This window comes from Pogona vitticeps, chromosome 2 (genome assembly GCF_051106095.1).
Source record: "Pogona vitticeps strain Pit_001003342236 chromosome 2, PviZW2.1, whole genome shotgun sequence".
Lineage (NCBI taxonomy): Eukaryota > Metazoa > Chordata > Lepidosauria > Squamata > Agamidae > Pogona > Pogona vitticeps.
Window position 1 is genome coordinate 154,968,965 of NC_135784.1, and position 10,619 is coordinate 154,979,583.

Genomic DNA, 10,619 nt, shown 5'->3' on the forward strand with positions numbered 1-10,619 from the left:
GTCAGCACATGTTCTTGCTAAATTAATAAAAAAAATTCTTTCAATTTATAACATTTCTTTCAGTTACTAAAATTTAATTCGATTAAGGGAAGAGAGTTAAAACTAGGATTTGCTTTATCTTCTGGAAAAGCCAACATGAAATTTGAACAAGTCTTTTTTTTTTTTGCTTCATGTATAAGATATTCAGAATATATTATTGTTCTTAGTAACCCTGAAACCAATTCCCATTGTGAACATTCTCCAGACTGAGGAAATATTGCAGCATTTCCCATGGCTTCTTCAGCATGAAATTTAATTCCAATCAAGGGAACACAATGATCTGAATGCAACTCAATTCTCATTGTCTAGAACTCAAGGGGCTGAGTCACTGCTCAGTGCTACGGTTAGTTATATAACACAGTAGCATTTCAGGCAGAACATTGTGGTAGACTCAATAGTAGGAGTGCACGCTTGATATTGAACTCTGTGGGGAAGAGTTTACAGGCATAAACTATCAAAATTATAACTTTAAAAAAGGACAGGGCAAAAATCAAAAAGCCATAGTTGATTTATATAATTTTAAAGAATTTGATTCCACAATTACAGTGGTAGAACTGGTTGAATTAACACCACTGTGTGTTAAAAGATACTACCTTTCATTTCAAAAGCAACCACTTTGCCTTATCACAAACTACTTTGGAAATCTCCAATTTCAAAAATTGATTTCCAAACGGCCTTGCAGGGGATTGAGACCCCTTGTAAGGCTGTCCTACAAACTCTGCACTACTGTGAGTGGCCCTTGCAGACACACCCCTCCAGGAAGACGGAGAGAGTGTTTGCAGGAACAGGCTCTTTTATTAGAGCAACACAACAATAACAGAGCCAACATGGCTCAACAACAAAACTTAAACAATTCTACAGGCTCCAGGGAGTTAACTGCACTCCCAAACAGTTGAAAACAGTACGAGGCTACCACAGTCTTTTACTGGGAGGAGCAGAGCCCTGCCTCCTCTCCCAGTTCAAGAACACCTTTCAGGTGTGCTAGGCAGGGAGCGTCCCAACAGAGGTGTTGGATGAAAGCACTCAACTGTCCAGGGAGCAGAGTAGCCTGGGTGTCTTTCCTAGCTAGTCACCACTAGGGGCAGCTGCCCCATATGTGCAGTAATCCTCCTCTATATGGACATGGCTGGGCTCACCCGTGTAATGGCTAAGAGGGACCAGCTAACCATCACTAGGAATATTGCCCATGGGAACCTTGCTGTGGGGCCACTTGTCTCTGCTGGCCTCATTCCCTGCACTGGTTCTCCAACTGCTTCAACTCTCGCCATCTCACCTCGCCCCAACAGACTCTGAACACCCAGTGTCAGAGTCCTAGCAGTGGACTGTCTCTCATCCAGCAATCCTGGCACCTCCTGGGCTTCAGTCACCTCCCAGTCAAAGACGTTCGCCCAACAGTCCTCCTCTCCCCTCTTTGCTCTCTTCCATAAATCTCCAGCCTTACCATGTACACATGTGTAGCCTCTAAGGCATTGTCCGCCTCACTGCCCCAGTCCACAGGTGAACTGCAGGTCGGGAATTTCACCTTTACCCTTGGGGAGGTGGAAAGTTCACTCTCACAAGTAAGGGAATGGGGCCAGTCCCACAGCTACTGATGGCCTCTTCTGGAAAAGGTTATCTTGTCCTGCAACTGTCCTTCTTCACCCATAAACATATTTATTTTTGCATGCTTTCAGGGACAAATCCTACTGTTAGTTCCATCTAGATTAGACCCACCTAATGAATGGAGCTTGCTAGGTTGCTACTTACATAAATCCTATTAATTCAGTGGGTCTACTCCAGTGGCAAGTAACAATTTGATTCAGCCCTCAGTGTGTAAGCAACTGTTTTGCATGCTCTTGATATTCATTCTTATTTTGGTCTCTTCTAGCTTTGATTTGCTCTTTTAGAGCTGTGTTTTGATGTAGATGATTAGCTGCCATGTAGTCCTCTGAGAAAAGGGGAGTACAAATCAAATCATGCAATCAATATGTTATTTATAAGAGAAAGCTTTCTTCTGCTACAGAGCATATTTATAGGCTAAATGGGAGACATGGAAATTTGTTTAATCTTTCTCAAGTTACACTCAGAGGTCCTGGAGAAAAGTGGAAATGGTCATTCAATACAAAAACCACTAGTTGTTTGACCTTGTATCTGACATTAATTATATCTGTCCCTTTTAAGTCAGAAGATAGAAATAAAGCAGTGGTTCCCCACCTTGGGTCCACAGATGTTATTGAACTAGAACTTCCAGAAATCCTGGCCAGCACAGCTAGTGACAGAGGCTTCTGGGAGTTTTAGTCTATGAACCTCTGGGTACCCAAGGTTGAGAACCTGTATTTATTTCTGTCTTCTGCCTTACAGGTGGCACATAGAATTGATGCTGCATGGAAAGCCAAAGCTTAAAGTAAGTCTTGGAGACTGTGATATCCTTTTGATAAATATTTGTATATACCTCTTGTCTTAAAATGCCAGAGGGAGGGTTTAGCCATGTTATTCTGGAGCAAACAACAACAACAACAAAACCCTCTTCATTTGCCATACAGTTTTGCACATTTTCACTTGATGATAAGCTGCAGACTGTGAAAGCTTATGCTTAAAAAAAACTGTCAGTCTGTCTCTGTTCCTAAATGGGCCTCTCCCCTCCCCCCAGTATCCTACTACTCAGCAATTTCAGTTATAATATTCTTGAGGGTAAAACAGAAACACCTATTTCATTAAACTGATGCATCTTCCTTTCTGGCAGTCCATCACCTTCTCCTGAAATAGAAGCTCCACTGAGCTTAACTGCACATAGGACTGCAACCTTGGGACACAGTTTCTGAAAGATGGTCCTTATAGATGTCACTTTGCTCCTGCTGTTGTCACAGAACTAATTATGGATGGTATTATGCTTCCAGCTGAGAGTGACACTACCATTAAAGTTAATTAGTGTAAAGAATACAGTGACTGTTATTGCTAAGTGAGGCAGAAGTCAGCCATCATTTTGTGTTTACCTCATCGAAAAAGAAAAGCAATAAGATAGATATTTACCAGGTCACTGTGTAGTCGCTGAGTAAGATCTTCTTAAAATACTGGAGCTAAATTACAGTCATGAAGATAGCATGAAATAAGTATTCAGTGAAGGGTCTCTCTGTGTTTTTTAAGTGTGTGCACATTACCTGATGATCATAAAGATAATTTATTAATTTACATGTTTCCTTCCCACAATAGTGTTAATTTTAGAAGCCCATTTACAATAATGTTTATAGATCTAGTGTTAAAGTGGGTATGACATAACTAGTCAGACTGGAGTACCGCAAAACAGTTTACCAGCAGAACCAAGGAATACCAAATACTGTACCAAAGCAGCCTGAAACCAGGTTTCTGTATAAATTAAGCAGGTTCTTAAAGCAATCTATCTAGGAAAGTTGAAACCTGCTTTGTTCTGAACTATATATTGTCTATTTTGTAAGGAAAGTTTAAAGAAAAGGGAGCAAATCTATAGCACTGTCTCTATCAAAAACAGTGATCAATATTCCCACACTTTGCCCAGGTTTTGAATTGTTGGCACTGGCATTGTGTGGAATGAGGTTGGGTATCATATAATAAAATCTTATCCATGTCTACTCTGAAGAAAGCCCTGTGAGATCAGTGGACTTGCTTCCGGCAAAATGTAAACAAGATTGCAGTATTAAGAGGTACAGTGGAACGTGGCAAGCTTTTCAAAATTTCCATCCCAAGACTTCCCGGATACAATGCTGTTTGCACCTATGAGCAAGTCACTCCTGCCACAGTTTTAGGTGAAAACAAATAGCTACAAACAAGTTCCCCATTTGTTGGTTAAAAAAAGAAGCCTTCTCCCTATTGCAAGTCCCATGTTGAAGAACGGGAAAATATCCTAGACTGCCCCCAAAATCTGTTTCCTTTTCAGCCTTTGGGTTCTTCAACCAGAAGGTCAAATCTAGAACCATCCCTTTCATCAAAATGGGGGTCTAGGAGTGCTTTTCTCAGTGTTGATGCCAACTCCTCTTCCTGAAGTATCTGGCTATTAAGATAATTCCAAAAATCCCTCTGTGGCTCAGGCAGGGATAGATTATGCCACTACCACCCTTGTGAGAGACCACAAACTCCTATCTGGCCCTGTGGCAACCTGACATGGCTTGCTCTGGTGGTAAAGACAGACCAACAAAGCTGCTGAAAAAATAGAGGCCTTGGGAGCAGAGAGCGTCTAGGTGTCTTTCTGTATGACATTCTTATGGCTCAATATTATGGTTCCATTGCATCGTGAAGTAATTTCCACAGCTTCCTTTCTGTTAGGAGAAGAACAACCACCACCTGGACCATCTCTAATAAACTATCTCTAGCCTCAGTAACTGCCTTTTTAAGCCTGAGGTTACTGCTTTGTTCTTCTCACTGATAAAGTGAATTGGGGGAAGGGAAGGGGATAGTTTCCTTAACTGCAGCCATCCATAGCACAACCCCAGGCAAGGTCTGGAAAAAACCCTAGACTGTTTCCATTCATTGTTATTTGCTAGTTGTGTCACCTGAAACATTGTGACTTTCTTCCCAAACAGCACCTTTACGACCCATGCCATTTTCATATGAAGTATCCCCCAAACCATGCAAAGAAATTACTTCCTGCCTCCAAATTATGCAATGCATTATTCCCCTGTGTCGTCAATAATATATTCAGAACTTGAAAATTAATATAAACAACAACTTTATGGAGGTCTTGCATTGCTGTTATCAAATCTCTCCTTTAGCACAGCACGTTCAAGGTAAGGTTCTAATTTTATTAACTCGTTCCCTTTTCTGTTGTTGCTTTTGTATTTCACAGCCTGGTAAATCCACAGCTACTCCCAAGCTTTAAAACGTGTATGCTGACAAAGACTCCATTAACATGAATGGGTCTCCTATGCCAGAAACAGACATTAGAGTCAGCCTATAATTATAGATGAAAGCATATTATATTTGCAGAAAGGTCTTTCCCGTGTTTGTGAAATCATACTTCAAATGAATAACCAAAAACCAAGCTGATTTCACAATCCTGAAAGTAACAGAAGCTTGTGGTATGATACTCAGATGCTTTCATCAGTTAAGGATTTCCCTCTTCAAGTCATGGACCATCTCTAATAAACTATCTCTGGCCTCAGTAACTGCATTTTTAAGCCTGAGGTTACTGCTTTGTTCTTCTCACTGATAAAGTGAATTGGGGGAAGGGAAGGGGATAGTTTCCTTAACTGATAATTTTCTTGCTGACAGTCAAGACAGTCCCAGGCATGGGGGTAGGGAATTCTACAAGACCATATGCAGAAAAAAGCAACCAAGAAAATAATGACTTCAGTAGAAAGTGTTGTGTGTTTTGTTTGAGTTGTAGCGTATACAATCTTACCTCTTGAGGCAGCTATCAAACAAAAAATGTGCTACAGAGACTTTTTCAAAAGCTTCATATTCATATGAATAATAATATGAATAAATATGAATAACAAGTAGTACTGTTCACTTTTGAATGTTGCTTACCCCTCTCCATTTTCTCCCCCCCCCCTTTCTGTATTTGTAGACAAAGAAGAAAGGGAGTAGAATAAAGGGTGATGTTGGCATTTAGTTTCCTACCCAGAGCAAGTTCAACTCAAGTAACAATACAGCAAAAGTAGTGTCTAGAGGAGAAAATTCTGAGCAAAATCAGGGCACTCTACTCCTTGTTAAATACCCTCCACCACTTCCCTCCCACCCACATTTGTTAATTTGGAGTGAAAGAGCAACTAGCTTGGGAAAAGTTATTGCAGAAAAGGAATTAAACACTCTCTTCTCTTTACTGATTCTCTGCTCAAAATCTCCCTTTCAATAACTTATTTCACCCTGGGGGAAAGAGCCATCAAAATGTTGCAGCATCAACCTGTATGCAACCTGCAATTCCAATGTTAAACTGCTTGCATATAATATTGCTATCTTCAGTAGAAATGCATCTCCCAATGTTCTTGCCTGTAAAATATTTGTAGTGAACACATACGATAACAGACTGCTCCATTCTCTGCATGTGGTTTCTTGGCTGCCAAAAGAGGACCACTTGTACATTGGGAAGATGACAGAAAGCTTGGGAACTCAAAGGCATGTAGGTGAGGAAACTGCCTTGAGCAGCCAACGTCATGGAGAATAAACTTTCTTAGTCAACATGAATCAGGAACCGTTGTCGTGGGGGCAGGACAGAAATTTGAGATGGAGTTAGAATGGGATACAGACTCTACCCACTTTTGAAGAGTTATCCATTCAAGCAGAGAGGTCTAAATATTTAGTTCTTAGACATCTCTGAGTATTCAATCACATGCATTTTAGTTCATAATTGTGAGTCATACCAGGTTGCCACAGAGAGCTCCCACTTACCGCTCAGTCACAGTACATTGGTGCTACTGGTGTGGGTGCTTGTCAGAGGGTTCAGTGCAGTCGTGATTGTGAAAGCTTCCTGTGAACACTTTCTTCCTACACCTTTGAGCCCTTTGTTCACTCAATGCTCCAGGGAGAACAAAATAAGCAGATTGTTGATCCTGGTTGTAAACCAACCCTGCAAGGTAGAAAACGTAAAAACTCACAAAACTTTCAAAAAACTCCCAAATGCATAAGAATTGAATTTAGTACCTAAACCCCTCCAGCTATCTGAATGAAGACCATTTTGTTATTTTTACTGAAGAAATTTTAGGGAAAAAAAACTAATTTAAAAGTTGACTTTTTGACTCTAGCAAAATAAAGCAGTTTCAGAGTTTCAGGCAATTAGGAATTATTCCTAATTGCCAAGAAAAGCTATCTAATCTAGTCTATACTTACACAATAGCATGGTTCCAGGGCACAAGCAGAGTTCATCAAACTAACAAGCTGGATTACTTGTTAAAGCAGAAAAAGCATGAAGGGAACTCAAAGCCACTAGCCAAGAGTTCTCAAATCACACATTATACCATCTGACCTTATATCCCATGATCCCCTCATGAACTGGCTCAACTTTTTCTACCAATCAAATGAAGCCAATTAAATGGGTTCTGTTGCAGTAGCAACCCCCCCCCCAAAAAAAATCTCAGCAGGTGTAAACAATCTGTGCATCCTGAGAATCCAGGCACTGGCCACTTCTCAGAAGAAATTTCAAAGTTAAAGATAACTTTCTGCCGCAGCTAGTGACGTCTCCTCCCAATTACTGTACATAAACCTGCTTTCTAAGTTAGTTCAGCTCATGTAATTTTAAGATTTAAAGACAAACTAAGAGGCGGGTTGAATCCTTTCCTGTTGGCTTCTTCATAATAATAAATCTTCCAGGGGACATTGTATAGACTAAATATGAAAAAAAATATTACCTATAGTTCTTCCTCCCCATCTTTAAGTCAAGTACAAAATGATCTTCTCCTACAGGAAGCAACCATCAGATTTGGCCAGTGGAGAGAGATCAGAATTCTGTTTGATTGTTTTGAATACTGTACATACCTACCAACATTCATGAGTTCTTTCATAAATGTGAAAGAAGTTATGCAGAATGTTACAGTATTTACAAAAGCAACCAGGATGTGAAGGAAAAATGAAATAGGCAGATCAATCCATCCATCACTGGGCAGATGGACTCCATGGCGAAACTGCCACTGCTGCCACCTAGGTAGCTGGTAGGCTTTCTCAGTCACCTTCGACACAGATCCTTGGTTTCCATACCGGAATGTCAGCTCTTTTTCCAGCGCACTATCTGTTTTGTATGCCAATGCCTGTTGTGGCTTCAGGATACCAAACTGGCCTCATCAATAGAACAAGAGGAGCTCAAAGTTCTCCTTATTTTAATCACTGCAAATCCCAATTGCCTTTGCATTTCAGAGGAGTCTTTCTTGTCTTCCCAGTTCTGAGCTCTACTTCCTAATTTGTCCCACATTCACTTTCCTTTTGATCCTCAATTTCTCTCTGCATGTCTTTATAGCAAGGATGGATTCCTGTCCACACCTTCTTGAGCGTCCCCCTTGGGGGGCTGCATAAGTGCCTGCTATAATGCAATTTAATAAGCCTACTGAAATTCACAGCTAGCATAGCTGAACAGGACATTTCACAAATAGAATTGGCACTTAGGCTTAAAAAAAAAACACCCACCCTTCTCTAATCATATGGAAATGCACCCTGAGCAGGCTGGTCACCATATTCACTACCGATACGCATAAATCTTGTATCTCTGCTAGAACATGCCTGCTTTATTGCTGACTGAAGTATCATACAAGGGTATCCTGCAGCTGGCATTTCCATTGGAGCTCATGGCAAAGCATCTTAGGAGATTGAGCACACTTCATATGAAAAAAGAGATACCAGCTCTGAATTAGGTATTCATAATCCCACTGAAGACTTAAGCAGATTTAAACATACTTGATCATACACCTTTAAGCAAACAGTGGATTATATCCATTGTCTTAAAGCATAATAAGCCTCTTCTATTGACGTTTCCTAGTTTTTATTTCCAAACCATTCTGAAGTGCTGAAATGATTTGCTCCTTTTTCTCTATCTGTCCCTATGCCAGTCATCCTATAAATCCATCTGTCAGCCCCCTTTCCTCCCGAGAGCCACATACATTGTAATTTTAATACCATATTAAGTTATTAATATAGGAAATACCTTTCAGAAGTATTTCATGGAAAATAATGATAAGCATGAACATTAAAAAGGCCTGAATTATTTAAATGAAGCATATCTCCTTAAGGTTTCTCCCTGAATTTTTCAAGGAATCTACTGCATATGCTTTGAATATCCCTTATGTATTTTCATATATTTCTTTATGTATAGAAGACAGTCACTTTCTGGTACAAGGTAACATGGAGAACAAGAACAAATCCTCTCCATAGGGATTTGTCCCGCTGTTTGGCCTGCTCTGGGGACAGGTTGGTTTGCTCCTTTTCACAGCAACCACGACCTAAGTGCCAGTGTAAACCAGCTGGCTCTCAAAGCATTGTTACGCATACCTTTTTGACTCTCTGTCAGGGGCTACTCTTTTTAAAGAGAAAGTAGGATCATTCCTGCACATGGAATTGCTAGAATTGCATCAAAAGAGATGACTTGCTTATTTCCTGTCCACTTTCAAATTTATCAGTATTGTTAAGTGGCTCAAACAGACAGCTTAGCTACTTAACGATATTGTGAAATTAAAATCTTCCTCTGCTCCTCCATGGTGGAGGGAGAGGGAGGAAGCTTCCCCTGACTTTCCTCTACAAGCCCTGAAACTTTGGTGAAGTTTAGTTTTTGGACATCTGAGTTATATACCCACAGGAAGTGTCCCCCCATGAAACTTCCATCCAGACAACTAGATACACCATAAGCAAGCACAAGCTTCTATAGACTCTCCTCTACAGTCCCACTAAATTTGGAGAATATTGGGGTTCAGACATCCAAGTTATACACCTACAAAGTGGGTCTCCCCAGGACTGTCGATTGTAGAGAGATTGTAGAGGAGAGCCAGCTTCTCTGGAATTTTGGTGTCCCCAGGTGCCTGGGGGAACATTTTATACCCAAATGAATCAAAACCCACTAAAAATGCATTGATTTGTTGGGGACATTGATTTGTACAAATACGAATTGATGAATTAGCAATTTTTGAACAAATTTGGCGATTCAGTTTTAAATTCATGCTCTTTTCTAACTGGCACTGAAAACCTAATCAACATCTTAATCTTAGAACTGCAGAGCAGGAAGGGACTCTGGAGAGTCTGGAGAGATTTATTGGCCGATGCAATAGAAAATATTGTTAATAGTCAAAGAGATTATTTGGCTATAGGAAGAAAAAACAGGCAGTGTATTGACTTGAGACAACAGTATAAGAGGTTTTCATAGTGACCTCTTGAGTTTAGTAGCCAAGGAAATAGGTAATAAGTGTTCTGTAATTTTCTACAGAGTGTGAGAGAATGTGACCACACTTTCCTCATATCTGCTCAATATTCATTCTGCTTCTTATCAGCCACTCAAAATAAGTAGCATCTTGGAAAATTGGATTTTCAGTCATCTTCAGAGTTGTACTATCTCAGCCTACAAAGATTGAGGAGCAGTAGTTTTTATTTAGTGTTTTAAAAAAATCTGAGAGAGGAATGGATTAGTCAACATTATCTGGTTTTTCACTAACCAATCACTTCGAAAATAGCCACTTTTCAAGATGGATGAGAAGGGATTTTCTCTCCCTGTTTTCTCCTGGCTCTGTTCCTTTGCTTACACCATTTCTAAACCCCACTTTCAAAGCATATCTGAGGGGCAAGGGAGCTCTTAGACACGCACTTTGCTACTGCTTGGAGTGACTTTGTTAGAAAGGCTAGAATAAAGAAAGTACTAACCCTGAACCTGGATAATGAGAATGTAAAGAACACCTCCTCATTGCAACACCCCTCCCCTACTGAAACTCTCTTCCCTTTTGGAGATTTCAGCCTCATTCCCCAAAACCTCCAAAATACAACTGGACGTATATTTTCCCTAGCCCTAACATACTTACATTCCTTCCTTCTTGCCTCGTGTATCTGGTCTTTCCAGAACAGAAGCATAGTGTTAAATTCAGAAGTGAGAGGCTTTCTGTGACAGTCTCCATAACCATATTTTTATTTGTTTAATTTTGTATTGATTAATGTATACTTTGTCTTGT

At 40.2% G+C, this 10,619-nt stretch overlaps 1 long non-coding RNA gene across 1 annotated transcript; it reads left to right on the top strand.

Annotated features, from left to right (window-relative positions):
• The first annotated feature begins 2,260 nt into the window (after positions 1 to 2,260).
• LOC144586336 (uncharacterized) lies at positions 2,261 to 10,417 on the top strand. Its single transcript, XR_013541115.1, has 2 exons — positions 2,261 to 2,422; positions 5,558 to 10,417. It is a non-coding gene; the product is annotated as an uncharacterized LOC144586336 (long non-coding RNA).
• Positions 10,418 to 10,619: the final 202 nt, after the last annotated feature.